The sequence below is a fragment of the Sminthopsis crassicaudata genome, chromosome 2 (assembly GCF_048593235.1).
Source record: "Sminthopsis crassicaudata isolate SCR6 chromosome 2, ASM4859323v1, whole genome shotgun sequence".
Classification (NCBI taxonomy): domain Eukaryota; kingdom Metazoa; phylum Chordata; class Mammalia; order Dasyuromorphia; family Dasyuridae; genus Sminthopsis; species Sminthopsis crassicaudata.
Genome location: NC_133618.1, coordinates 480,310,842 through 480,338,679, shown reverse-complemented (window position 1 = coordinate 480,338,679; position 27,838 = coordinate 480,310,842).

Below are 27,838 nucleotides of genomic sequence, written 5' to 3'. Positions count from 1 at the left end.
TGAATTGTTAAGTACTGACTTAGCACTTAGCATTTTCCCAAAGTGAATGTAATGAAACTGAGCTCACCTAAGGTGTTTAGGGATGTCTTTATACATCAAATGCATGCATGAAATGATATATCTTGAGGATGTAAAATTGATAATCTGATCTCAAAGAATGGACAAAGATTCTTAAGTGAATGATACATGCATATGTGTATATATATTTAGAGAATATATAACATATATAAATATATATTCATACATACACAAATATATATGTATATATATGTATGTATATTCGTTTGATGGTTTTTCAAGAGATGGGGATATATACTTTATTCCTGTGCTTCATGGTAGGCTAGTCATACCCTGATAATTGAATCTTTGGTTACATACATGAGATCTATCACACCACACTGTTCTGATGCCATAATCTGCTGTAATACTGGGACACTCACTAAAGCCCAATGTTTTACTACATCAAAGTCATCTATTTGGGAAGCCAACTACTGCCAATGACTTCCAGTAATGTTGGATCTTTTATACTAAAGGCAATTACATCCTTGGATGTAATTAAATAATCACAGAGAATTTCATGTAAGAGAAAGAGAGACACTTAAAGAACTTGCAATGATATGAACTTCAGGAGAGATTTCTAGGTCAGCAAAAAAGATATAAAAACATCAAAAGTTAATTTTGTAAACAAGTTACAAAACTAAATAGTAACCATAAAAACACAAACAATCCTGAAAAAAAGAGAAGAAACTAGATCACTTGTCAGTGACTTTCTTGGGCACAGGTAATTCTCAATCATAAACACCAGAAAAGTAGAATAGGGCTGTTGTTGTGCACTTTGCTTATTAGAGTAGAACAGAAGAAAAGAGTCCTCAGAAGACTTGTGTCTTTTTTTCCCTGACTATTCCTTTCAGTCTTATCAGGTCTTATATAAACCTTTTTTTAGTTTGCTAGAGTCCCTATATTCTGCTTCTCAGTATCTCCTGAGGGCTATATACAATATATTACCTGTTTCATATAAAACCTGAGGGACACTAGTGGTATTGTCCTTGCTTCCTTTTAATCTCTCTAAATCTCATTTCTAGCCCATTTTTCAAGAGACAAGTCAGCTTTAAAAAAGGAAATTCAACCCTATTAAGAATAGAATTGTCTTCCTCAATCAAAGCACATGAATCACCAGTGATCCCTCTTTTCCAGTTCTATTATTATTCTGGTTATATTTAAGTGAGAAAAGGGCAAGATATTGTGCCTAAACCTTTCCCACCAATGTCAAACAATGAGAAAAAACACAAGAGTAAGTAAATATTTTGCTAAGGATGGCAAAGCAGTCAGGCTTCTAAACTTGGTTCTGTAGTCTACATTGTTAAGGCTTACTTGTGGTTGAACTCCATAGCAATCCATTTTCTTGTCGATATTTGCTCCTAATATGAAAGTTGATTTTCTCTTAGTTCACTATTCCTGTTCTTCTGGGTCTGTTCAAAATTTTGGGTCCTAGCCGTTTAATCCTACCACTATTCATATGATGGGTACTAATAATGTCCTTACTAATAATGATACTGGTAATGTTCTGATACTAGATCTATTCTGCTACTTATTTTAAATATTGGTGTCTATATCTGGTGGCTCATCATATTAAACAATTAAAAAATTAAGAGTACCTGATATTTTACAAAGCATTTTATTTACTGCTAATCTTAAGATAAGGATGCTAAGAGTATCTTCATTTTACAGATAATAGGTAAATTAATTTAAAGAAATCAATAATAATGGAAAAGAATTCCAGTGAAGGTAACTGCCTAAATGGAGTCAGATCACTCAGTTTCTACACATCTCCTCCAGCAAAATTCTGAAATTTATTCAAGACCAAATAATGATCAGTAAATAAAAAGAGAAACTATACCAAGTAACTTTTTCTATCACCAAACATCATCAAAAACCACCCATTGGAAATTGGAATACTGTCAGCAAACCCATCCTACAACAAGCACTTTCTCCAGAATTCCTATCCTTTACAATATAAGCCATAATTTTTAATAAACTTAAACATTAACTTTTAAGAAATCATTGATGAAAACTATCCATATTATTACAAACTGTGAATAAGGTGAAAAATAGAATATTTTGAATCACTTCCTGAAAGTACTCCAAAAGGAAAAGTCCCAGGGGAAAAAAAAGAAAATTCTGCAAGTATCCAGGAAGAGGTAGTTTGAGTATGATAATCACATAAGACCCAGCAATTTCTAATTTAAATGGGAAGGAACCTTAGAATATGATTTCCCCAAAAAAACAGACTTACATAAAATAATAACTTATCCTTCAAAGCTGACTATTGTCAAGTGTAGTAGGGGAAGAGTGGGGATGAATGTATCTTTAATGGATTAGAGGGTTTCTGGAATTTATGATGAAAATATGATAGCTGAGTAGGATGTTTGTAGAGCAAATCTAAGAGTCAAGAATTTTATTTGAACATTTGGAAGGTTCTGTGTAATGTTATAGTTTAACATTATAATAAGGGGAAAGAAACAATTGTCTACTTCATACCCTAATGTCTTCAAAGACTTTTTTTTATCATTTATTTATTTGTTTTATTAAAGTTTTTTATTTACAAAACACATAAATGGGTAATTTTTCTACATTGACCCTTGCAAAACCTTTTGTTCCAAAATTTTCCCTCCTTTCCCCCACTCCCTCCTCTAGATAGCAGGTAGTCCAATAATGTTAAATATGCTAAAATATATGTTAAATCCAATATATATATGCATATATGCATATTTACACAGTTATTTTGTTGCACAAGAAAAATTGGATCTAGAAAAAATACCTGAGAAGGAAAACAAAATGCAAGCAAACATCAACAGAAAGTGTGAAAATGCTGTGTTGTGGTCTACATTTAGTTCCCACAGTCCTCTCTCTGGGTATAGATGGCTTTTTTCATCAGTGAATAATTGGATCTGGTTTGAAACTTCTCATTGTTGAAGAGAGGCATGTCGATCAGAACTGATCATCATATAGCCTTGTTGTTACTTGTTAGGTTCTTACTAAGTGCCAATGAGATAATGAGATATTAGGTTCTTACTAAGTGCTTAGTCGGTACCTGACAATTCTCTAGTTCCCGCCTTTACTGGGAGTTTTACTTCTGTGACCTCCTGGGGAGGAGCTTGCATGCTTAGGAGGAGGAAGTTCATTGGTTGAAGTAATTTTCCCCAGAAGCCCTTGTGTTATCCCATGACCATTCTCTGGGAGGATAAAAAAGGGCAGCACTTGAGAGATAGAGTCTTGTCTGGACCAGATTTGAGGCGGCTCTCTGCAGGAAGGGAAATCACTACTCTGCACCAGAGTTGACGGCAACTGTCTGGAGACAACGGTTCTCTACAGGAAGAAGAATCTGTCCGAGAGATTTGAGTTGACACAGCAGATCTCCTCCCAGAGAACAATCAACAGTTTCTGGAAACAACAGCACTTTACAGTTACTGTGTATAAAGATCTCCTGGTTCTGCTCATTCACTCAGCATCAGTCCATGTAAGTCTCTCCAAGCCTCTCTGAAATCATCCTGCTGGTCATTTCTTACAGAGCAATAATATTCCATAATATTTATATACCACAGTTTATTTAGTTCTTCTCCAATTGATGGGCATCCGTTCAGTTTCCAGTTTCTGGCCACTACAAAGAGGGCTGCCACAAACATTCTTGCACATACAGGTCCCTTTCCCTTCTTTAATAACTCCTTGGGGATATAAGCACAGTAGTAACACAGCTGGATCAAAAGGTTTGATACCTTTTTGAGCATAGTTCTAAATTTTTCTCCAGAATGGTTGGATTCTTTCACAACTCCACCAACAATGCATTAGTGTCCCAGTTTTCCCGCATCCCCTCCAACATTCATCATTATTTGTTCCTGTCATCTTAGCCAATCTGACAGGTGTGTAGTGGTATCTCAGAGTTGTCTTAATTTGCATTTCTCTGATCAGTAATGATTTGGACTACCTGTTCATATGAATAGAAATAGTTTCAATTTATCTATTTTGTGATCAATAATAATCTCTAGTTCTTCTTTGGTCACAAATTCCTTCCTCCCCCACAGATCTGAGAGGTAAACTATCCTATGTTTTTCTAATTTGTTTATGATATCATGCTTTATGTCTAGATTCTAAACCCATTTTGACCTTATCTTGGTATATGGTGTTAGGTGTGGGCCAATGCCTAGTTTCTGCCAAACTACTTTCCTATTTTCCCAGCTTTCTTTTCCAGTTTGGTCAAATAGTGAGTTCTTATCCCAAAAGCTGGGTTCTTTGGGTTTGTCAAACACTAGATTATTAACGTCATTTACTATTTTGTCTTGTTAATCCATTCTATTCCACAGATCAACTACTCTCCTTCTTAGCTAGTACCAAATGGTTTTGGGGATCACTGCTTTATAACATAGTTTTAGATCAGGTACAGCTAGGACACCTTCATTTGATTTTTTTTCCATTAATTCCCTTGAAATTCTTAACCTTTTGTTCATCTTTTGTTATTATTTTTTCTAGGTCATTAAAATAGTTTCTTTGGAATCTTATTAGTATAGCACTAAATAAATAGATTAGTTTAGGTACTATTGTCATCTGTATTATATTCATTCAACCTACTCAAGTGCACTTGATGTTTTTCCCATTGTTTAGATTTGAATTTATTTGTATGGAAAGTGTTTTGTAGTTTTGCTTATATCTTTCCTGACTTTCCTTTGACATATAGATTCCCAAATATTGTATACTATTGATAGTTATTTTAAATGGAATTTCCCTTTGTATATCTTGCTGTTAGATTTTGTTAATGATGTATAAAAATGCTGATGATTTATGTGGATTTATTTTGTATTCTGCTGTTGTAATGCAAGAGCCACCTGACAATGGCTGCTGGAGATCCAACCCAGACCTGCAGAATGGATCTCCAAATGTGAGAGAATGATACAAGGAGACTGAGAGGCATTTACTGTTTTCTGACCTCTCTGACTGAGAGGCCATTGCTTTCAGACCTCTCTTCCCCCTGCCTCCAATTTATTTCATTCCCAGTCCACAACACCTGTGTCAGAAAAGGCTGCCATGCAACTCCTTCAGATGCTATGAACCACAGCTATAGAGACTCTGGGAGAATTGACCTGCCCCTTAACAATAATAGGTTTTCTTTGCCTCTTCATGAGATGTAATTTCCCTTATTTTACCTCTTTTTTCTCTTCTTCCAGTATGATCCCCTTTCTACTTCTACTTTCTTTTTTCATATTATCATAATAAAATCAAATTATATCCATATTCTCTAAATATACCCATAACAGAAATATAGTTCTCAAGAGTTCTTTCCTTTTTACCTTTTTATGCTTCTCTTGAAGAATTAAAGATAAACACCACTCAAAAATCAGAAAGTCATATGAGAGATGTGAGCAGGGGAGGAAAGCCAAAGAAGGACAGAGGTAACCATTATCATAAATTTTTCTTATTACCGAAAGAGAAGGAGGAAGGGGAAATAAGCACTTATTATATGTCAATCACTATACAAATATTATCTAATTTGATCCTCACAAAACCTTGCTATTATTATTCCCACTTTATAATTTAGGAAAATTATGGCAGACAGAGAATAAGTCTCTTATCCAAGATTACATAGCAAATAACAAGTTCTGAGACAATTTTTGAATTTAGGTCTTTCTGACTCCAGGCTTAGGACTCTATCTACCATGCCACTTAGTTACCTGTGTAAGATGGTTGATCATCATGCAAGGGTAAGGAATGATACATGAATATCCAGAGTGATAAGTATTCTCTTTTTTATTAAAACTTTTTTATTTTCCAAACATATATATACATAATTTTCAACATTCACCCTTGAAAAACCTTGTGCTCCTGATGCATTGTTGGTGGAGTTGTGAAAGAAGCCAACCATTCTGGAGAGCAATCTGGAATTATACCCCAAAAGTTATCAAACTGGGCATATCTTTTGATCCAGCAGTGCTACTGCTGGGCTTATATCCCAAGGAAATACTAAAGAAGGGAAAGGGACCTGTATGTGCCAAAATGTTTGTGGTAGCCCTTTTTATAGTGGCTAGAAACTGGAAAATGAACGGATGCCCATCAATTGGAGAATGGTTGGGTAAATTATCGTATATGAATGCTATGGAATATTATTGTTCTGTAAGAAATGACCAACAGTATGAATACAGAGAGGCTTGGAGAGACTTATATCAACTGATGCTTCGTGAAATGAGCAGAACTAGGAGATCATTATACACCTCAACAATGATACTGTATGAGGATGTATTCTGATAGAAGTGGATATCTTCAACATAGAGAAAAGCTAATCCAATTCCAATCGATCAATGATGGATAGAATTAGCTACACCCAGAAAAGGAACACTGGGAAATGAGTGTAAACTGTGAGCATTTTTTGTTTTTCTCCTCAGGTTATTTTTACCTTCCGAATCCATTTCTTCCTTTGCAACAACAACAACAACAAAATTCGGTTCTGCACATATATATTGTGCCTAGGATATACTATAACATATTTAATATGTATGGGAATGCCTGCCATCTAGGGGAGAGGGTGGAGGGAAGGAGGGGAAAAATTCGGAACAGAAGGGAATACAAGGGATAATTTTGTAAAAAAATACCTATGCATATGTACTGTCAAAAATGTTATAATTATAAAATTAATTTTAAAAATTAAAAAAAATAATTATACTGTGAAGAAAAGAGGATCTAAAAAAAGAAAAAAAAAAGAAAAACCTTGTGCTCCAAATTTTTCCTTCTCTTCTCCCCAACCCTTCCCCAATATATGTTAAAACATGTCCAATTTTTCTATACATATTTCTACAATTACCATGCTTCACAAAAAAAATCAGATCAAAAAGAAGAAAATGAGAAAGAAAACAAAATGCAAGCAACAAAAAGAATGAAAATACTATACTGTGATCCACACTCAGTTCCCACAGTCCTCTCTCTGGATGCAGATGGCTATCTCCATCACAAATCTACTGGAATTGGCCTGAATCATCTCATTGTTGAAAAGAGCCATGTCCATCAGAATTGATCATCATATAATCTTGTTGCCACATACAATGATCTCCTGGTTTTACTCATTTCATCCATTTCTTCTATCAGTTCATGTAAGTTTCTTCAGGCCTCTCTGAAATTATCCTGCTGATTATTTCTTAGAGCGCAAAAATATTTTATAACATTCATATACTATATCTTCAATTTCTTCATCTGAAAACTAGCTTCATATTCTTTAACAATTTATCAGTTGGAGAATGGCTTAAATGCTTATAAATTTGAGCCAATTCTCTATATGTTTTAGAAATGAGGTCTATCAGAACCTTTGAATGTAAAATCGCCTCCCCCCCAGTTTATTGCTTCCCTTCTAATCTTGTCTGCATTGGGTTTGTTTGTACAAAACCTTTTCAAGTTAATAAAATGAAAATTATCCATTTTGCATTCCATTTGGTACTCTAGTTTTTCTTTGGCCACAAATTCCTTCCTTCTTCATAGATCTGAGAGGCAGGCTATTCTTTGTTCTTTTAAGTTACTTATAATACCATTCTTTATGTCTAAATCATAAACTCATTTTAATCTTATCTTGGTATATGGTGTTATATATGAGTCTATACCTAGTTTCTGCCATACAATTTTCCAATTTTCCCAGCAATTTTTGTCAGATACTGAGTTCTTACCCAGAAGCTGGGATCCTTGGCTTTATCAAACACTAGATTACTATAGTCATTGACTATTGTGTCTTGTGAAGCAAACCTATTTCATTGATCAATTTCTCTATTTCTTAGTCAGTACTAAATGGTTTTGATGACCACTACATTATAATATAGTTTTAGTTGTGCTATAGTTAGGCCACCTTCATTTGCATCATTTTTCATTAATTTTCTTTAAATCCTTGACCTTTTTTTTTCTTCCAGATTAACTTTGTTATTATTTTTTCTAGCTTTGTAAAATAATTTCTTTGGAGTATAATTGCTATGACACTGAATAAGTAGATTAATTTATATGATATTGCCAATTTTATTATATTAGTTCAGCCCATCCATGAGCACTTGATGTTTTTCTAATTGATTAGACCTGACTTTATTTGTGTGGAAAGTATTATGTAATTGAGTCTATATAGTTTCTGACTTTGCCTTGCCAGGTAGACTGCAAAATGTTTTATATTATCTACAGTTATTTTAAATGGAATTTCTCTTTGCATTCTTGCTGCTGAAATTTTTTGGTAATGTATAGAAATGCTGATAATTTATATGGATTTATTTTGTATCCTGAAAGTTTACTAAAGTTGTGAATTTTTCTAATAGTTTTTTAATTAACTTACTAGGATTCTCTATGTATGCCATCATATCATCTGCAAATTGCAATGATTTGGTTTCCTCATTATCTAGTCTAATTCTTTTAATTTCTTTTTCTTCTCTTATTGCTAAGGCTAAAGTCTAATACAATATTGAATAATAATGGTGATAATGGGCAACCTTGTTCCATCCCTGATGTTATTGGGAATTATTCTAGATCATCCCCAATACATATGATGCTTTCTGATGGCTTTAATGATTATTTTAAAGAAAACTCCACTTATTCATACTCTCTAGAAGTTTTAATAGGAATGAGTTTTAGATTTTGTCAAATTCCTTTTCTACATATATTGAAATAATCATATGATTTTTGTTAGTTTAGTTATTGATATAGTCAATTAAACTAACAATTTTCCTAATATTGAAACAGCTCTGTAATCCTGGTAGAAATCCAATTTGATCATGATTATTATCCTCTGGATAATTTGCTGTAATCTCTTTGGTAATATTTTATTTAAGATTATTGCATCAATATTCATTAAGAAAATTAGTCTATAATTTTCTTTCTATAATTTTCTTTCTCTATTTTGACCCTATCTGGTTTAGGCATTAGCACCATGTCTGTGTCATAAAAAGAATTTGGTAGGATTCCTTCTTTTTCTATTTTTCCACATAATTTGCATAGTATTTGAATTAATTGTTCTTTAAATGTTAGGTAAGATTCACATGTAAGTCCATCTGGCCTTGAAGATTTTTTCTTAGGGAAGTGATTAATAGCTTGTTCTATTTCATTTTCTAAAATGGGACTATTTGAATAATTTATTTCCTCTTCTGTTAATCTGGGTAATCTATATTTTGTAAGTATTCATCCATTTCACTTAGATTATTGGATTTATTGGTATACAGTTGGACAAAATAGGTCCTTATTTTTGCACTAATTTCCTTGTCATTGGTAGAAAGTTCACCCTTTTCATTTTTGATACTAGCAATTTGATTTTCTTCTTTCTTTTTTTCTAATCAAATTAACTAAAGGTTTATCCATTTTTTTTAACAAAACCAACTTTTAGTTTTATTTATTGATTCAATAGATTTTTTACTTTTAATTTTATTAATTTCTCTTTTTATTTTTAGAATTTCAAGTTTGATATTTGATTGGGGGTTTTTAATTTGTTCTTTTCAAGATTTTTTCATTGCAAGACTAATTCATTGATTTTCTCTTTCTCTATTTTATGCAAGTAAGCATCTAGAGGTGTAAAGTTTTCCTTTATTACCACTTTGGCTGCATCCCACAAATTTTGGTATATTATCTCATTATTGTCATTCTCTTAGATGAAATTATTAATTGTATCTATGATTTGCTGTTTCACCCATTCATTCTTTAGGATGGGATTATTTAGTTTCCAATTGATTTTTGATTTGTTTTTTCCCTGACCCTTTATTACATGTAGTTTTTAGTGCATCATGATCTAAAAAATGTGTTCACTATTTCTGCTTTTCTGCATTTGATTTTGTGGGGTTTATGCCCTAATACATGGTCAATTTTTGTGAAGATTTCATGAACTGCCAGAAAAAAAAGTGTACTCCGTTTTGTCTCCATTTAATTTTCTCCAAAGGCCTATCATACCTAACTTTTCTAAAATCCCATTTACCTCCTTAAATTCTTTCTTATTTATTTTGTGATTCAATTTATCTAGTGCTGAGAGAGCAAGGTTGAGATCTCCAGTAGTATGGTCTTGCTATTTATTTCTTCTTGTAGCTCTCTTAACTTTTCCTCTAGGAATTTAGATGCTATACCATTTGGTGTATATATGTTTGGCATTTATATTACTTTATTATCTATGGTACCCTTTGTCAAGATGTAATTTCCTTTCTTATCTCTTTTAATTAGATCTACTTTTGTGATCGGGATCACTATCCCTGTTTTTTTTTTTTTTTTTTTTTTTTACTTCAGCTGAAGCATAATAAATTCTGCTCTAGCCTTTACTTTTACTCTATATCTATTTCTGTGTTTCTTTTTCCAAAATTTCTTGCAATGTTCTTATTTCCTTTCCCCATTTTTCTTCTAACTCTCTTTTAAGATCCTTTATGAATTCTTCCAATGGAGCCTTGTGAGATGGTAACCGACTCATATCACCTTTGGAGCTTCATCTGGAGATGATTTACTTTTTTATGTCCTCAGAGTTTGAAATCTGTTCTCTTTCTCCATAAAAGCTATCTATAGTCAGGATTCTTTTTGCTTTTTTGTTCATTTTTTAAAGATTGAAGTCTGCTCTTAAAACAAAGGGGAGATTGTCCCAAACTTCCTCTATAGGCAACAGCAGCTTTTCACTGTCCTAGGCCAGTGCTGCTGATTTCCTTCCTGTGCAATGTGCACATAGCTGAGTCTGGTATTATTCTATGGTTCAAAGGCTCACTATTTGCCTTATGTGTTTGTGTTGGATGTTTCACAGCTAATACGCTGATCAGGACAGAGCATCTGGTGCTACTGTATTTTCGATAAGAGCCTTCCTGTAGATTCCCCAGAGTTTCCAGGCCATACAGCCCTGGGTCTCTGCACTGTGCCTGCCCTTATCCACCCTTTCCTAACCCTGTGCCTGATTGAAACAGACCTTTTCAGAAATTCTTCTAAAATGTCTTCTGCTGGAAATTAATTACACTCCAAATATTTGTGGGTTCTGTCTCTCCAAAACCAGTTCAGAGGCTTGATCTATTGTTGATTGGAGGGGATGCCACAGTGACTTCAGATCAAGATCTGTCTGCTCTCCTCCATCTTAGCTCCACCCAATGCTCCACCCAAAAGAGCATGAGAAAAGCCTCTAGCATGTTTTGGTGATCCTCTTAGGATGATTATTTTGGAAGGACTTGTTGCATGTTGCAGTCTTAATAACAAATCCATGAAATACTTGGTTGCATGTTGCAGTCTTAAATAACAAAGTTCTTAACTTTATTGTTCAGCTGCTTCTGCTGAATTTCTGAGGCCTTTTCTCCCTTTTCTTCTCTCCCTCCTTTTTCTAGGGTTCAGAATAATTTTTATTCCCCAAAGAGCCTTTAATATAAATGACAGTAGATAATTTAGTAGACTGAATCCTGTCTTCCTTACTGATTTGGAGCTTCCTAATGAGTCAGGGTTTCTTAGTGGACACATTGATCTCTTCTTTAATAAAATTTTAATCCTCCCAGAGCCTGACATTTAATTGACTTGAATAAACACATACATTAGCCTTGGTTCTTGAAATTAGGCCAAGGGACACAATCCTGATAGATCTTATCTGAATGAAACATTTCCTGTATGGGCTGACTGACAACCTGCATGTCTATCAGTCAAGAAAAAAGCACCTACATTTGGAGAGGTTCATTGCCAGATCAATCAAAAACCAATGATTTTCTCTTTTGTCTTGGTAACCCTTGAAGACTCTTCAGTAATATGAGTTATAACCTGATTTAATGGAGAAGTTGTCCACACTGATAGAATCACAAAGCCCTGACACATTGAAGCAAACATTCACCAAACACATAGAATATGTCAGAATTGTGCTAGGTCCTACAGAGATAAAGATGAGAAAAATTCTAACTTCTCTGTCATCATCACAAATGAGGTAATGCATATAAAGTACTTTGTGAATTATAAAGCCCTATATTTCAGTTATTATTATTATTATCTTATTCTCACATTTTCATTGAGGCTTAGGTACAAATGATCATGGGGCAAACTTCCATTCTGATATTATTCTTTTATATTTAATGTTTTTTGGGTTATTGTATGGATAAAATAAGTGATTTTTGTAGTTGAATGAAATTTGTAGGATATGAACTTGGCTTATCTTCACTAAGTTCACTGAAAACTTTTTAGTATAATTTATGTGACAGACAGGAAAACAGATGATATGCATGCAGCTAATCTTATTTCTACAACATCTCTTGTCTCCTGTTCTACTTTTTTCTTTATCTTCTTTTCCATGCACTTAACATCTAATAGATAAATGAAGTAAATATACAATTCATAGTATGCACAAATCATGATGTGATTAGTGACAGTGGAAAAGTCAGAGAAGCATGACAATCTTCAGGGAGGAGTGATCCTTTCTATTAGATTGTAATCAGGGAAAGCTTCATGGCAGAAATGTCCCCTAAGCTGAGCCTTGCAAGAAGAGAAGGTGAGGAGCATGTGGTCTAGGTATGGGAGAAAGAGTGGCAAACAAATAGAGACAGGAGAGAAAAGGAAGAAAGCAGTGAGTAGTGAATAGTCCAATTTGTGTGAAATTAAGATTACCTAAAAGAGAGTAATGTGAACTAAAGTCAAATAAGTAGGTTGGAGTCATATTATGTTGGCCTTGAGAACTTGAATAGAAAGTTTATAATATATTCATGAAGGCAATAAGGAGCTATTGAAGGCTTTTGATCAAAATAATAATCAAGCATCAATCAGTCAACAAGTATTTAAGTGCCTACTATATGTTCTTACAGCTAAATGCTAGGAATATAAATACATTAGCAAGATAATATCTGCCTATTCCAATAAACTTGTAATAGAAAGTGTCATATGCATACAGAGAGAGAATTATGGAGACTTAATATGCATCAAGGCATAGTATTTTCATTTTGTTGTTTTTTGTTTGGTTTCTTGTGTTTTTCCCTTTTGATATGATTTTTCTTGTGCAGTGTAATGAATATGGAAATATGTTTAAAAGAATGACATGTTTAATCTACATAGGATTGTTTACTGTCTTGGGGAAGAGAGGGGAGAGGAAAGGAATAAATCTGAAACAAAATACTATTAAAAAGAAAAAAAAAGAATTTCACCTTCTCCCCCAAAAAAGGTAACATCTGCCTTTAAGGAGCTTATATTTTACTACTACTATTGATGTCAACAGATCTATGTTTACTGTGATTATTATATTCATTATAAGAAATAAGGAAATACGTGTTTTAAAAGACATAGAAAAACTTATATGAACCAATACAGAGTGAAGTAAGCAATCTATACTATGATATCAATATTATGAAGATGAAAAGTTTTGAACACTTTTTAAAAGATGAAATGAGTAAAAACAAATTTTACAGTAACGTGTAGCAGTGTTGTTTTTTTTTTAAAACAACAAAATACTTCAAAGGCTATAAAATTATCTATAAATGATTATCCATAAACCCAGATGACTGATGATGAAACATGCTATTCTTTATAGAGGTGATAGATTTAGGGAACAAACCAGACCTTTTTTATGATTATATATAACCATTAATGGAATTTATTTTACTTGACTTTACATATTTGTTGTTTTTCTTTTTTCACAATGGAGTAAGGGCTAGAAGAGAAAGAAAATAGATTTTTGTTAATTAAAAAAGAGAGGGAAGAAAGATAGAACATTCCTGTAGCTGCATGTAATTTCAGATAAGGTCATTGTATTATGAATTTTATATAACTGTGTTACTTTTAAAAACATAATATCAATAAAACTTAAAAAAAAACAAACCAAGGCTTAAAAAAGAAAAACACTACAGAAAAGCAAACATTTGACATTTCATTCTTTTTTTTTATAATGTTAGGCTAAGAATACAAAGTGTACTTTTGAGATATGAATAGAGTTCCACATAGAGCTCCATGAATACTAAAATTAAAAGTTAATATTTTGAAGAGGCAGAATCTACCAAATTTCTTGTGAAGCCAGCTACCTGAATGAATATCTTACTGGGAGTTAGGGTTCCTGAATACAAGTATCACATCTTTCAGTTACTAGCTTATGATACCAGCCAAGTTATTTATTGTCTCAGTTTTTTTATTTTTTATTCTGTAAAATGTATGGGTTGCACTAGATCATCTGGGGTCCATAAACTCCTAAGGAGTTTATGGATAGGTTTCAGGGAGTAAGTGAAATTGAATGGGAAATTTATTATCTTTATTTGCACTATCCTTTGGCTTCCTTTGGAATTTTTTTTGTATTTTATTTTATGCTTTTAAGAACATTATTCTGAGAATTGGCCCTAGGTTTCACCAAACTGCCTAAGGGATCTATGACATAAAAAAGATTAGGAACTCTTTGACCAGATGTTTTCCAAAGTCCCTTCCAGCTCTTACATTCTATGATTATAAAATTCTGCTATTTCTTTTAGTGCTATACTCAGAATCCCATACTTGTTTTCACAACCATAATAAACTCCCAAAGCTAGAAATTATTACCAAGTCCCTGTAAAATCGAGCAGATGATATCCCTAAAAGAACTTGGCAGTTTAGAGCCCTTTTTTCTAATTACAAGAATGCAGTTCAAGTCCATGTATCAATAATTAATGTCTGTTTGCTATAGTTGCCTTGGCTTAAGTTGATACTTTTTTCTGAAAGTAGTAAAATCTAAGCTGTCCTTTTCTATGGTAATTTTTAAGATTTGGATCTGAGTTCTTATCTTGTTAGGGATAATGAAGTTAGATAAATCTTTTCTGTCAAACATCTGTTTTGGCTAAGAAATGACCATCTTTCACACAGAGTTTCACATCCTAACAACTACTTTTGTATCCTTCCCAAATATCTGTGAACATCTCTGCTGGCATAGCCATCATGGTGGAGAAATAATGTATTTTGAGCAAGAAAAAAGGATGCTGATTTCCTTTTTTCTTTTTAGATAGATAAAGAAAACCTCTTTTAAATGCTTGTCATGTGGTAAAGTTGAGGACACAAATATAATAAGAATACAAACAGATTCTATGTACAAGAAGCTTATTTTCTAATAGGTAAGACAAAACATAAAAGGGAAGTGGGAAGGAGAGATGGTCATCGTGAGCTGAGCAAGGCAGCTTGGGAAAGTGGAGCAGTCCAGAGACAGTGTTGATCTGGGAGTGAAGTGAGCAACATGACTAGAATCCCACAAGAAATGGCAATCCTGGGCAGTGATTCACAAATCAGTAGAGCAGGCCTCAGGGCAGAGTCATCCTGAAATGGCCAAGACAGCTGGTGAGGAGGTGGAGCAGTCTGGAGTGAATTGAACTAGCAGTGAAAAAAAATTTCTAAAGTTAAACCGCAAAACAAACAAATAAAAAAAAATGAAAAAACTTTTACCTATACAGGCAGAACTTAAAAAGGATGTGTTGTGAAGGTAAAATGCAATAATATTTGTATCAAGCTTTGCAAACCTTAAAGCATAATATGAATTCTATCATCATCAATATTATCTATAAATTATGTTGTCATTCAGAATTATTGTAAGAAAAGTGTTTTTGTAAGCCTTAAAGTGTTTTTGAAACATGGATTATTTGTTGAATATTTTATTTCAATACATACAGGATAAACATATTATAAAGTTTGTCCAATAGTATTAGTATGTATTGTACACATTATATGTACACACACATGTATATACACAAACTTTTACTTGTCCTAAATTAATCATAATAGCAAAGGTCCATTTTTTCAGGACAAACATTTTTGTCTTGTAGACATCAATAGTATTGTAGAATTATTGTTCTGTAAGAAATGACCAGCAGGATGATTTCAGAAAGGCCTGGAGAGACTTATATGAACTGATGTTGAGTGAAATGAACAGAATCAGGAGATCATTATATACTTCAACAACAATACTATATGATGATCAATTCTGACGAACATGGCCATCTTCAACAATGAGATGAACCAAATCAGTTCCAATAGAGCAGTAATGAACTGAACCAGCTACATCCAGCAAAAGAACTCTGGGAGACAACTATGAACCATTACATAGAATTCCCAATCCCTCTAATTTTGTCTGCCTGCATTTTTTATTTCCTTCACAGGCTAATTGTACACTATTTCAAAGTCTGATTCTTTTTGTACTCTATACAATATTGTACTTAATTTATGCTTTAACATATTTAACATGTATTGGTCAACCTGCCATCTGAGGGAGGGAGTGGAGGAAAGGAGGGGAAAAATTGGAACAAAAGGTTTGGCAATTGTCAATGCTGCAAAATTACCCATGCATATATCTGGTAAATAAAAAGCCAAATTAAAAAAAAAAAAGAAAAAAAGAAAAATTATCCATGCATATGTTCTGTCAATAAAAAGCTATAATAAAAAAAAGAGCATATAAAAACCATATATTTTTATAATGTCTTCTCGTTGTTATTCTATTTCTGGTGAAAAATCCACTTGTCTTTTGGGCATCTTATCATTTTTCACTGTTACTTTTTTAATCCTATGTTAATTACTGGGAAGATCTGGATTTGCAATAATTATTTATTTATTTTTTCTTTTTTGCATCTTTCTAGCTTTAATTCCTGAACTGAAGTTTATTGTCAGTCTTAGATTCTGCCTCCTGTTGTGATTTTTATTTTTTTGGAAGTTGGGGGAAAGGAATGATTGGCCCTGCTTGTTTGAGTTCCAGTTCCTGTGCTGATTTCTATCTCTCAGTGCTATCCCCATCTGGAATTTTGATATTTAGAATTCTGGATCTATCCTTTACGGAATTTTGAAATAGAGTGCTCAGGATGCTACAGCTACAGGGTACTGTACTGTTTGCACTGATCTCTGCTGTTTCTGGTATTTCCAACATCTTTTATGAGGGTTCCTAACTCCCACTGGATTTTCTGCTTGATGCTCTCCATTCTTACTTCCTGACACAGAATCTAGAAGTCTACACATTTCTCTGGCTTCTCTCTAGGAAGCAGTGATTTTGTTAAGCACTAAGTTTTGTTGCTGTCCTCCCTTCCTATGGACTTTTGGATGATGTTTTATGCAATTCTGGAGTAGAAGTCACTTATTATACTATATCACTGGGTTTCTTATTTATTGGTTTTTGGTTCTTTTCAGAGTTTTTTTTATTGTTGTTGTTGGAATAGGTGGAAACTGAGCTGTGTGCCTTTTTTAAGCATCCTTTCTTTTTTGTATCTCATTTCCAGGAGGGTGATTTGGGTTATAAATTACCCACATGCATGTAAACTTTAAGCATGTATTGACATGAAACCTGGCCTCTTATTAATAATAATTTCCACAGGGGCTTCAATTTTTAAATAATTTTTGAACCAGATCCATTATTTCATTTATATAAGGGACATCTGATGAGGAAACTCTACTTATCAATGCAAATTACCATCAGATAACAAAAAATAAGGAAGAATACTAAGATTATTTTTGCCAAGGAAATTAAAAAGTTGTGATTTGCCTCTGATAATATGTCCAGTATGTTTCAGAGAAAGAGAGAGAGAGAGAGAGAGAGAGAGAGAGAGAGAGAGAGAGAGAGAGAGAGAGAGAGAGAGAGAGAGCGCTAGCGCTTGAATTCAGGCCTCTGTGACTCCAAGGACTCCTCCTACTTCTTTTCCTCCTTCTCCTCTTTCTTCTCCTCCTCCCATTTCTTCTTTTTCTCCTCTTCCTTTTTCTTCTTGTTTTTGTTCTTCATCCTCATCACTATCATCACCTCACAATTCTGTATTACTTGAAGTTTTACAATTTTTTTTCTGACAATATTCCAGTAAAGTCAATATTTTAAGTATTAGATAGTTCAACAAACTCAGCATTTATGTATTCAAGTTCAAGGAGAAGTAAGTAGTCCAGTTAGCTGGAATATAAGATTGAGTGAAGTGGCACAAAATAGATCTAGAAATGTAAGTTGGAGCTAAATGGTAAGAATCATTAAATGCCAAACAGAGCTTTCTTCATCTTATTCTAAAAAAACTGTAGGGAGACAGTAATGGTCTAAGAGAGATGATAAAGTCAGACTTTTGCCTTAAGAAGATTCTTTTGATAGCTATGTGAAGGATAGAATAGAGAAGGAAAAGACTGGACTCAGGGAAACCAATTAGGAGGCTATTACAATTCAAGAGATGATGAAAGGTTGAATTAGAAAGTTAAATGGAAAAAAGAGGGCAGATTTAAGATATGTTGTGATGATAGAAATGATGAGATGTGGCAGCTGATTAAATATAAAGATGAGGGAGAAAATAGAAAGGTATAATTCTAAGACTAAATCTAGGCAAAAGAAAAGATTGTAAAAGAAACCTTACTTTGAATGTCACTGTGTTCAAATGGTCTTGAGGCAGTTAAATAAGAAAAAAGAGAATAACAAGTTTAGATAGATTGCATTTTGAATATTTGAAGAAGGGTAAAAAGGGAAGTTAAAAGGAATATGCTAGTATATAAAGAAGGATAAAGGAGATGAAATTTTTATTTCTAATAAATGGTGTATAAAAAAGAAAATTACATGTGAAATAATAAATTTGATATACTCAAAAAATTTAGGTATATATGGTGATGAACTGAGAGGAATTTGTAAGACTTGTATAAACTGATACAAAGTAAGTGATTAGAATCCAAACAACTTATGCATTAACTGCAATGTCCTCAAGTACAACTTTTTTTTAAAACAGTATTTAATCTTTCCAAAAACACACAACATACAAATACATTCCAAACATATGCAATATTCGTCTTTGCAAAACCTTGTGTTTCTGAATATATGTTAAAGTGCAATTCTTTGACACATATTTTCATATTTGTTATGCTGTGTAAAAAAAAATCAGATCAAAAGGGGAAAAAACAGGGTAAAGGGGGCAGCTAAGTGGTGCAGTGAGTAGAGCACCAACCCTAAAGTCAGGAAGACCTGAGTTCAAATCTGGCCTCAGCCACTTAACTTGTCCTAGCTGTGTGACTCTGGGCAAGTCACTTAACCCCAATTGCCTCAGAAAAAAAAAAAAAAAGAAGAAGAAACCCGGGAAAGGAAAAAACGAGCAAACAAACCACTACCACAACAAAAGATGAAAATACTATGTTTTGATCCACATTCAGTCTCCATAGTTCTGAATCTGGATGTGGATGGCACTTTCTAACACAAGTCTATTAGAATTGACTTGAATAACTTCATTGTTGAAAAGAACCAAGCCCAACAAAGTTGATCATCACATAGTCTTGTTACCTTGTACATTGTTCTTTTGCTTCTGCTCACTTCACTCAGCATGAGTTCATGTAAGTCTTTCCAGACCTTTCTGAATCAGCTTGATTTTCATTTCTTAAAGAATAATAATATTTCATTACATTCATTTACAATAACTTATCCAGCCACTGGTATCCAGTTTACAGTTCCTTGTAAAGGAAAAAGGGCTGTTGCAAACATTTTTGCAGATGTGGATCCTTTTTTCTCTTTTATGATCTCTTTGGGATACAGGCTCAGTAGAGACATTGCTGGATCAAAGAGTATGCACATTTTAATAGCCCTTTGTCCCAATTGCTCTCCAGAATGGTTGGATCATTCCATAACTCCACCAATAATGTATTAGTGTTCCAGTTTTCCCATATCCCCTTCAAAATTTATTATTATCTTTTCCTGTCATCTTAATCAATCTGTGAATGAAGTGCTGTCTTAGAGTTGTCTTAATTTGTATTTCTCTAATCAATAGTGATTTAGAATATGTTTTCTTATGACTAGAAATGGCTTTAATTTCTTCATCTGAAAATAGTCTGTTTATATTTTTTGATCATTTATCAACTGGGGAATGTTGTACAACATGCAAGAATACAAGATAATGTGTATTCTTATAAATCTGAGTCAATTCTCTATACATTTTAGAAATAAGGTCTTTATCAGAAATACTAACTAAATTTTTTTTCCCACATCTTTCTACTTCTCTTCTAATCTTGATGATTTTGGTTTTGCTTATACAAAACCTTTTTAATTTAACATAATCAAAATTATCCTTTTTGCATTTCATAATGTTCTCTAGTTCTTCTTTGGCCATAACTTCCTCCATTATATACAGATCTGAGAGGTAAATCCTCTGTTCTCCTAATTTGCTTATAATATTATCCTTTACATTTAAATCATGAGCTCATTTTGGTCTTATCTTGGTTTAAGATGTTTGGTGTTGGTCAGTGCCTAGCTTGTGCCATACTATTTTCCAATTTTCCCAGAAATTTTTGTCAGTAGTGAGTTCTTAACGCAGAAGTAGGGGTCACTGAGTTTATCAAGTACTAAATTACTACAGTCATTGACTATTGTGAATTGTGAACCTAACCTATTCCATTTATCCACCACTGTTTCTTAGCCAGTACCAAATGATTTTGATGACTGTTGCCTTATAATATAGTTTTAGATCTGGCATAACTATACACCTTTGTCTGCATTTTTTATAAATTCCCTTGAAATTCTTGACCCTTTGTTCTTTCAGATGAATTTTGTTACTATATTTTCTAGATATATAAAGTAATTTCTTAGCAGTTTGATTGGTATGGCACTGAATATGTAGATTAATTTGCATAGAATTGTCATTCTTAGCATATTAGCTCAGCCTACCCATGAGCATTTAATATTCTTCCAACTGTTTAGATCTAACTTTATTGTATGAAGTGTTTGTAATTGTGTTCATTTAGATATGTAGGTGTCTATACATAGGAAGACACCCAAATATTTTTTAATTACATATAGTTATTTTAAAAGGGATTTCTCATTTATCTCCTGCTACTGGGCTTTGGTAGTAACATATACAAATGCTGATAGTTTATTTTATATCTTGCAAATTTGCTAAAGCTGTTAATTGTTTCTGGCAGTTTTTCAGTTGATTCTCTAGGATACTATTTCATTTACAAAGAATGCTAGTTGTATTTTCTCATTGCCTATTCTAATTTCTTTAATTTCTTTTTTTCTTAATTGCTAAAGCTAATATTTTTCATACAATATTGACTAATAGTGGTAATAACAGGCAACCTTGTTTCACCCTCAATTTTATTGGGCATGTTTCTAGCTTATATCCATTACACATAATGCTTGCTAATGGTTTTAAATAGATGCTACTTATCATTTTAAAGAAAACTCCATTTGTTCCTATACTTCATAATATTTTTAATAGGAATGGATACTGTATTTTGTCAAATGCTTTTTCTGCATCTATTGAGATAATCATATAATTTCTGTTAATTTCATTATTGATATGGTCAATTATGCTGATAGTGTTTCTGATATTGAATCAACCCTGCATTCCTGGCATAAATCCCACTTAGTCATGGTTTATTGTTCTAGTGATAAGTTGCTATATTCTCTTTCCTAATATTTCATTCTTAGTTGTAGAAAAGCTCTCTTGCCTTCCAAAATATCTTATTTCAGGCTTTCTGGTCTTTTAATGTGGAATCTTCTAGATCTTGGGTAATTCTGATTGTGATTTTTCAATATTTGAATTGTTTCCTTCTGGCTGTTGCAGTGTTTTCTCTTAGATCTGATAATTCTGGAATTTAGCTATTACTTTTCTTGGAGCTTTCATTTTGGGATCTTCTTTAGGAGGTGATCAATGGATACTTTCAATGACTATTTTATCCTCTGATTGTAGGATATCAGGGCACTTTACCTTAATGATTTTTTGAAATGTGAGGCTAAGGATCTTTTTTTTCATCACGGTTTTCAGGTAATCCAATAACTCTGAGATTTTTTCTCCTGTATCTGTTTTCCAAGTCAGTTGTTTTTCCAGAAATGTATTTTACATTTTCTTCTATTTTTACATTTTGTTCAACTGATTCTTTTAAATTTTTTTATTATTATATCTTTTTATTTACAAAATATATGCATGGGTAATTTTTTCAAAATTGACCCTTGCAAAACCTTCTGTTTCAAATTTTCCCCTCCTTCCCCCATCCCTCCCTAGATGGCAGGTAATCCAATACATGTTAAATATGTTAAATTATATGTTAAATCCAATATATGTATACATATCTATACAGTTACCTTGCTGCACAAGAAAAATCATATCTAGAAAGAAAAAAAATCTGAGAAGGAAAACAAATATGCAAGCAAACATAAAGAGTGAAAATACTATATTGTGGTCCACACTCAGTTCCCAAAGTTCTCTCTCTGGGTGTAGATGGATCTCTTCATTACTGGACAATTGGAACTAATTTGAATCATCTCATTGTTGAAGAGAGCCACATCCATCAAAATTGATTATTGTATAGTCTTGTTGCCATGCATAACAATCTCCTGGTTCTGGTCATTTCACTTAGCATCAATTCATTTAAGTCTCTCCAGGCCTCTCTTAAAACATCCTGATGATCATTTCTTACAGAACAATAATATTCCATAACACTCATATACCATAACATATTCAGCCCTTTTCCAATTGATGGGCATTCATTGAGTTTCCATTTTCTAGGCACTACAGAAGGGGCTGCCACAAACATTTTTGTACATGTAGATCCCTTTCACGCCTTTAAGATGTCTTTGGAATATAAGCCCAGTAGTAACACTGCTGGATCAAAGGATATGCACAGTTTGATAACTTTTTGAGCATAGTTCCAAATTGTTCTCCAGAATGGTTTGATCATTCAAAATTTCACCAACAATGTATCAGTGTCCTAGTTTTCTCACTTCTCCTACAATATTTGTCATTATCTTTTCCTGTCATCTTAGCCAATCTGACAGGTGTGTAATGGTATCTCAGAGTTATCTTAATTCGCATTTCTCTGATCAATAGTGATTTGGAACAACTTTTCATATGACTAAAAATAGTTTTAATTTCTTTGTCTGATTCATGATGTCTCATTAAGTCATTCATTCCATCTGTCCAATTCTAATTCTTAATGAATTGTTTTCTTCAGTTAGCTTTTTTACCTTCTTTTTCCATTTGGCCAATTGTTCAGTGGACTCTCCCCCCTCTTTCCAGTTCTATTTTTACGGAGTTGTTTTCTTTTTCCATTTTGCCAAATTTATTTTTAGTAAATTGTTTTCTTCTCTATACTTTTTCTATTTCACCAAGTTTATTTTTAAGGAGTTGTTTTCTTCAATTAAACTGTTGCCTTTTTTCTTCAAAATATCATAGCTTTTCTTTCCCCCATTTTTCTTCTATATCTCTTTTAAGATATTTTTTTGAACTCTTTCAAGAGTATTCTTTCAGCTGGACCAATTTATATCCCCCTTTGAGATTTCACTTGAACACATTTTTGTCTTTGCTGTCCTCTTCTGGGTTTGTTTTTTATCTTCCCTATCTCCATAGGAGTTTTCTTTCTGCTTTTTTGGCCATTTTTAAAGGTTGGGGTCTGCTTCTAGGGCAGAGGAAAGATTGACCTGTGAGAGAGAAAGAGAGAGACAGAGAGACAGAGACAGACAGAGAAATAGGGACAGACAGAAAGACAGAGAGACAGAGAGAAAAATATGTCACTAAAGATATATTATTTAAATAAAATGTAGCTATGTGAAATTTAAAATTTCTAAAGATGTGGGTAGAACTTGGAATGAAAAAGAAGATTGTAAACCATACTGAAGTCCTTTAGAAATAAGGGAATTCTCTGAAGATTAATAAAGGATACCACAAAGATTTGTACAGAGTGATGTAGTTAATAAATCACAAAGCATTTATGAAGTTCCTATGGTATATCAAGCAGAAAACTGTCAGGAATTCAAAGAAGACAGTTCCTATTCTTAAGGAGGGCCTAGTCTAAAATAAACAGATGGGGTGAATTTAAAAAGAGGAGTTTGCTTAATGATTATTTTAGAAGAAGTTTGAACTAGAAGTATGAAATGTCAATGTTACTGAATTTTCCTCTTATTTTTTTATTTTATAATTATAAAAATTTTTGACAGTATATATGCATGAGTAATTTTTTATAACATTATCCCTTGTATTCATTTTTCCAAATTATCCCCTCCCTCCCTCTACTCTCTCCCCTTGATGACAGGCAATCCCATACATTTTACATGTATTACAGTATAACCTAGATACAATATATGTGTGTAAATCCAATTTTCTTGTTGCACATTAACTATTAGATTCCAAAGGTATAAGTGACCTGGGTAGATAGACAGTAGTGCTAACAATTTACATTCACTTCCAAGTGTTCCTTCTCTGGGTGTAGTTGTTTCTGTCCATCATTGATCAACTGGAAGTGAGTTGGATCTTCTTTATGTTGAAGATATCCACTTCCATCAGAATACATCTTCATACAGCATTGAAGTATACAGCGATCTTCTGGTTCTATTCATTTCACTCAGCATCAGTTGATGTAAGTCTTTCCAAACCTCTCTGTATTCCTCCTGCTGGTCATTTCTTACAGAGCAATAATATTCCATAACCTTCATATACCATAATTTACCCAACCATTCTCCGACTGATGGACATCCATTCATCTTCCAGTTTCTAGCTACTACAAAAAGAGCTGCCACAAACATTTTGGCACATACAGGTCCCTTTCCCTTCTTTAGTATTTCCTTGGGATATAAGCCCAGTAGTAGTATGACTGGGTCAAAGGGTATGCACAGTTTGATAACTTTTTGGGCATAGTTCCAAATTGCTCTCCAGAATGGTTGGATTCTTTCACAACTCCACCAAGAATATATTAGTGTACCAGTTTTTCCACATCCCCTTCAACATTCATGATTATTTGTTCCTGTCATCTTAGCCAATCTGACAGGTGTGTAGTGTTATCTCAGAGTTGTCTTAATTTGCATTTCTTTGATCTGTAGTTATTTGGAACACTCTTTCACATGAGTGGATATAATTTTAATTACATCATGTGAGAATTGTCTGTACATATCCTTTGACCATTTATCAATTGGAGAATTGTTTGATTTCTTATAAATTAGGGTCAGTTCTCTATACATTTTGGAAATGAGACCTTTATCAGAACCTTTAACTGTAAAAATATTTTCCCAATTTGTTACTTCCCTTCTAATCTTGTTTGCATTAGTATTGTTTGTACAGAAACTTTTTAGTTTGATGTAATCAAAATCTTCTATTTTATGATCAATAATAATCTCTAGTTCTCCTCTGGTAATAAATTCCTTCCTCCTCCACAGGTCTGAGAGGTAGACTATTCTCTGTTCCTCTAATCTATTTATGATCTCATTCTTTATGCCTAAATCATGGACCCATTTTGATCTTATCTTGGTATATGGTGTTAAGTGTGGATCCATATCTAATTTCTGCCATACTAATTTCCAGTTTTCCCAACAGTTTTTTTTTCAAATAATGAATTTTTATCCCTAATTTTGGTATCTTTGGGTTTGTCAAAGACTGGATTGCTATAGATGTACCCTTTTTTTTGTCCTTTGTACCTAATCTGTTCCACTGATCGACTGGTCTATTTCTTAGCCCATACCAAATGGTTTTGGTGACTCCTGCTATATAATATAGCTTTAGATCAGGTACACCTAGACCACCTTCATCTGACTTTTTTTTTTCATTAGTTCCCTTGCAATTCTCGACCTTTTATTCTTCCATATGAATTTTGTTGTTATTTTTTCTAGGTCATTAAAATAGTTTCTTGGAAGTCTGATTGGTATAGCACTAAATAAATACATTAGTTTGGAGAATATTGTCATCTTTATTATATTCGCTTGGCCTATCCAAGAGCACTGAATGTCTTTCCAATTATTTAAATCTGACTTTATTTTTGTGGCAAGTGTTTCATAATTTTGCTCATATAATTCCTGACTATTCTTTGGTAGATGGATTCCCAAATATTTTATACTCGCAACATTTGTTTGGAATGGAATTTCTCTTTGTATCTCTTGCTGTTGCATTTTGTTGGTGATATATAAAAATGCTGAGGATTTATGTGGATTTATTTTGTATCCTGCAACTTTGCAAATTCTGAATTATTTCTAATAGCTTTTTAGCAGAGTTTTTGGGGTTCTCTAAGTATACCATCATGTCATCTGCAAAGAGTGATAGTTTGATTTCCTCATTTCCTACTCTAATTCCTTGAATCTCTTTCTCGGCTCTTATTTCCGAGGCTAGCGTTTCTAGTAATATATTGAATAGTAATGGTGATAGTAGGCAACCTTGTTTCATTCCTGATCTTACTGGGAAAGGTTCCAGTTTATCTCCATTGAATATTATGCTTACTGACTATCTTAAATATATGCTCCTGATTATTCTAAGGAATAGTCCATTTATTCCTATACTCTCAAGCGTTTTTAGTAGGAATGGATGTTGGACTTTATCAAATGCTTTTTCTGCCTCTATTGAGATGATCATATGGTTTTTATTAATTTGATTATTAATATGGTCAATTATACTAATAGTTTTCCTAATATTAAACCAGCCCTGCATTCCTGGTATAAATCCTACTTGATCATAGTGTATTATCCTGGGGATGATTTTCTGAAGTCTTTTTGCTAATATCTTATTTAAGATTTTAGCATCAATATTTATTAAGGAAATTGGTCTATATTTTTCTTTCTCAGTTTTCAGTCTACTTGGTTTAGCTATCAGTACCATGTCTGTGTCATAAAAGTTGTTGGGTAGGACTCCCGCATCCCCTATTTTTTCAAATAGTTTATATAACATTGGGGCTAATTGTTCTTTAAATGTTTGGTAGAATTCACATGTAAATCCATCTGCTCCTGGGGATTTTTTCCTGGGGAATTGATTAATAGCTTGTTCTATTTCTTTTTCTGAAATGGGACTATTTAAACAATTTATCTCCTCCTCTGTTAATCTAGGAAGCCTATATTTTTGGAGGAAGTCATCCATTTCACTTAAGTTATCAAATTTATTGGCATAAAGTTGGGCAAAGTAATTCCTTATTATTTCTCTAATTTCCTCTTTATTGATGGAAAGATCCCCCTTTTCATTTGTGAGACTAACAATTTGATTTTCCTCTTTCCTTTTTTCTGATAAGATTTACCAAAGGTTTATGTATTTTATTGGCTTTTTCATAAAACCAACTCTTGGTTTTATTTGTTAATTCAATAGTTTTTTTTTACTTTCAATATAATTGATTTCTCCTTTTAATTTTTGTATTTCAACTTTGATTTTGGGTTGGGAGTTTTTAATTTGGTCTTTTTCTAGCTTTTTAAGTTGCAGGCCCAATTCATTAATCTTCTCTTTCTCTATTTTGTTCAAATAAGCCTCTAAAGATATAAAATTTCCCCTTATTACTGCTTTAGCTGCATCCCACAGATTTTGGTATGATGTCTCATCATTGTCATTATCTTGGGTGAAATTATTAATTGTTTCTATAATTTTCTGTTTCACCCAGTCATTCTTTAAGATGAGATTATTCAGTTTCCAATTACTTGTTGGTCTATTACCCCTAACTTCTTATTGAATGTAGTTTTTATTGCATTGTGATATGAGAAGAAAGAATTTATTATTTCTTCCTTCCTGCATTTAATTTTGAGATCTTTATGTCCTAATATATGGTCAATTTTTGTATAGGTTCCATGAACTGCTGCGAAGAAAGTATATTCCTTTATATAACCATTCAGTTTTCTCCAAAGGTCTATAATACCTAGTTTTTCTAATGTTCTATTTACTTTTTTAATTTCTTTCTTATTTGTTTTGTGGTTTGATTTGTCTAAATCTGACAGTGCAAGGTTGAGATCTCCCACTATTATAGTTTTACTGTCTATTTCTTCTTGTAACTCTCTTAACTTTTCCTTTAGAAAGTTAGATGCTATACCTCTTGGTGCATATATGTTTAGTATTGATATGGCTTCATTGTTAATGCTACCTTTTAGAATGATATATTTTCCTTCCTTATCTATTTTAATTAGATCAACTTCTGCTTTTGCTTGATCTGAGACAAGAATGGCTACCCCTGCTTTTTTGGCTTTACCTGAAGCATAATAGATTCTGCTCCAACCTTTTAC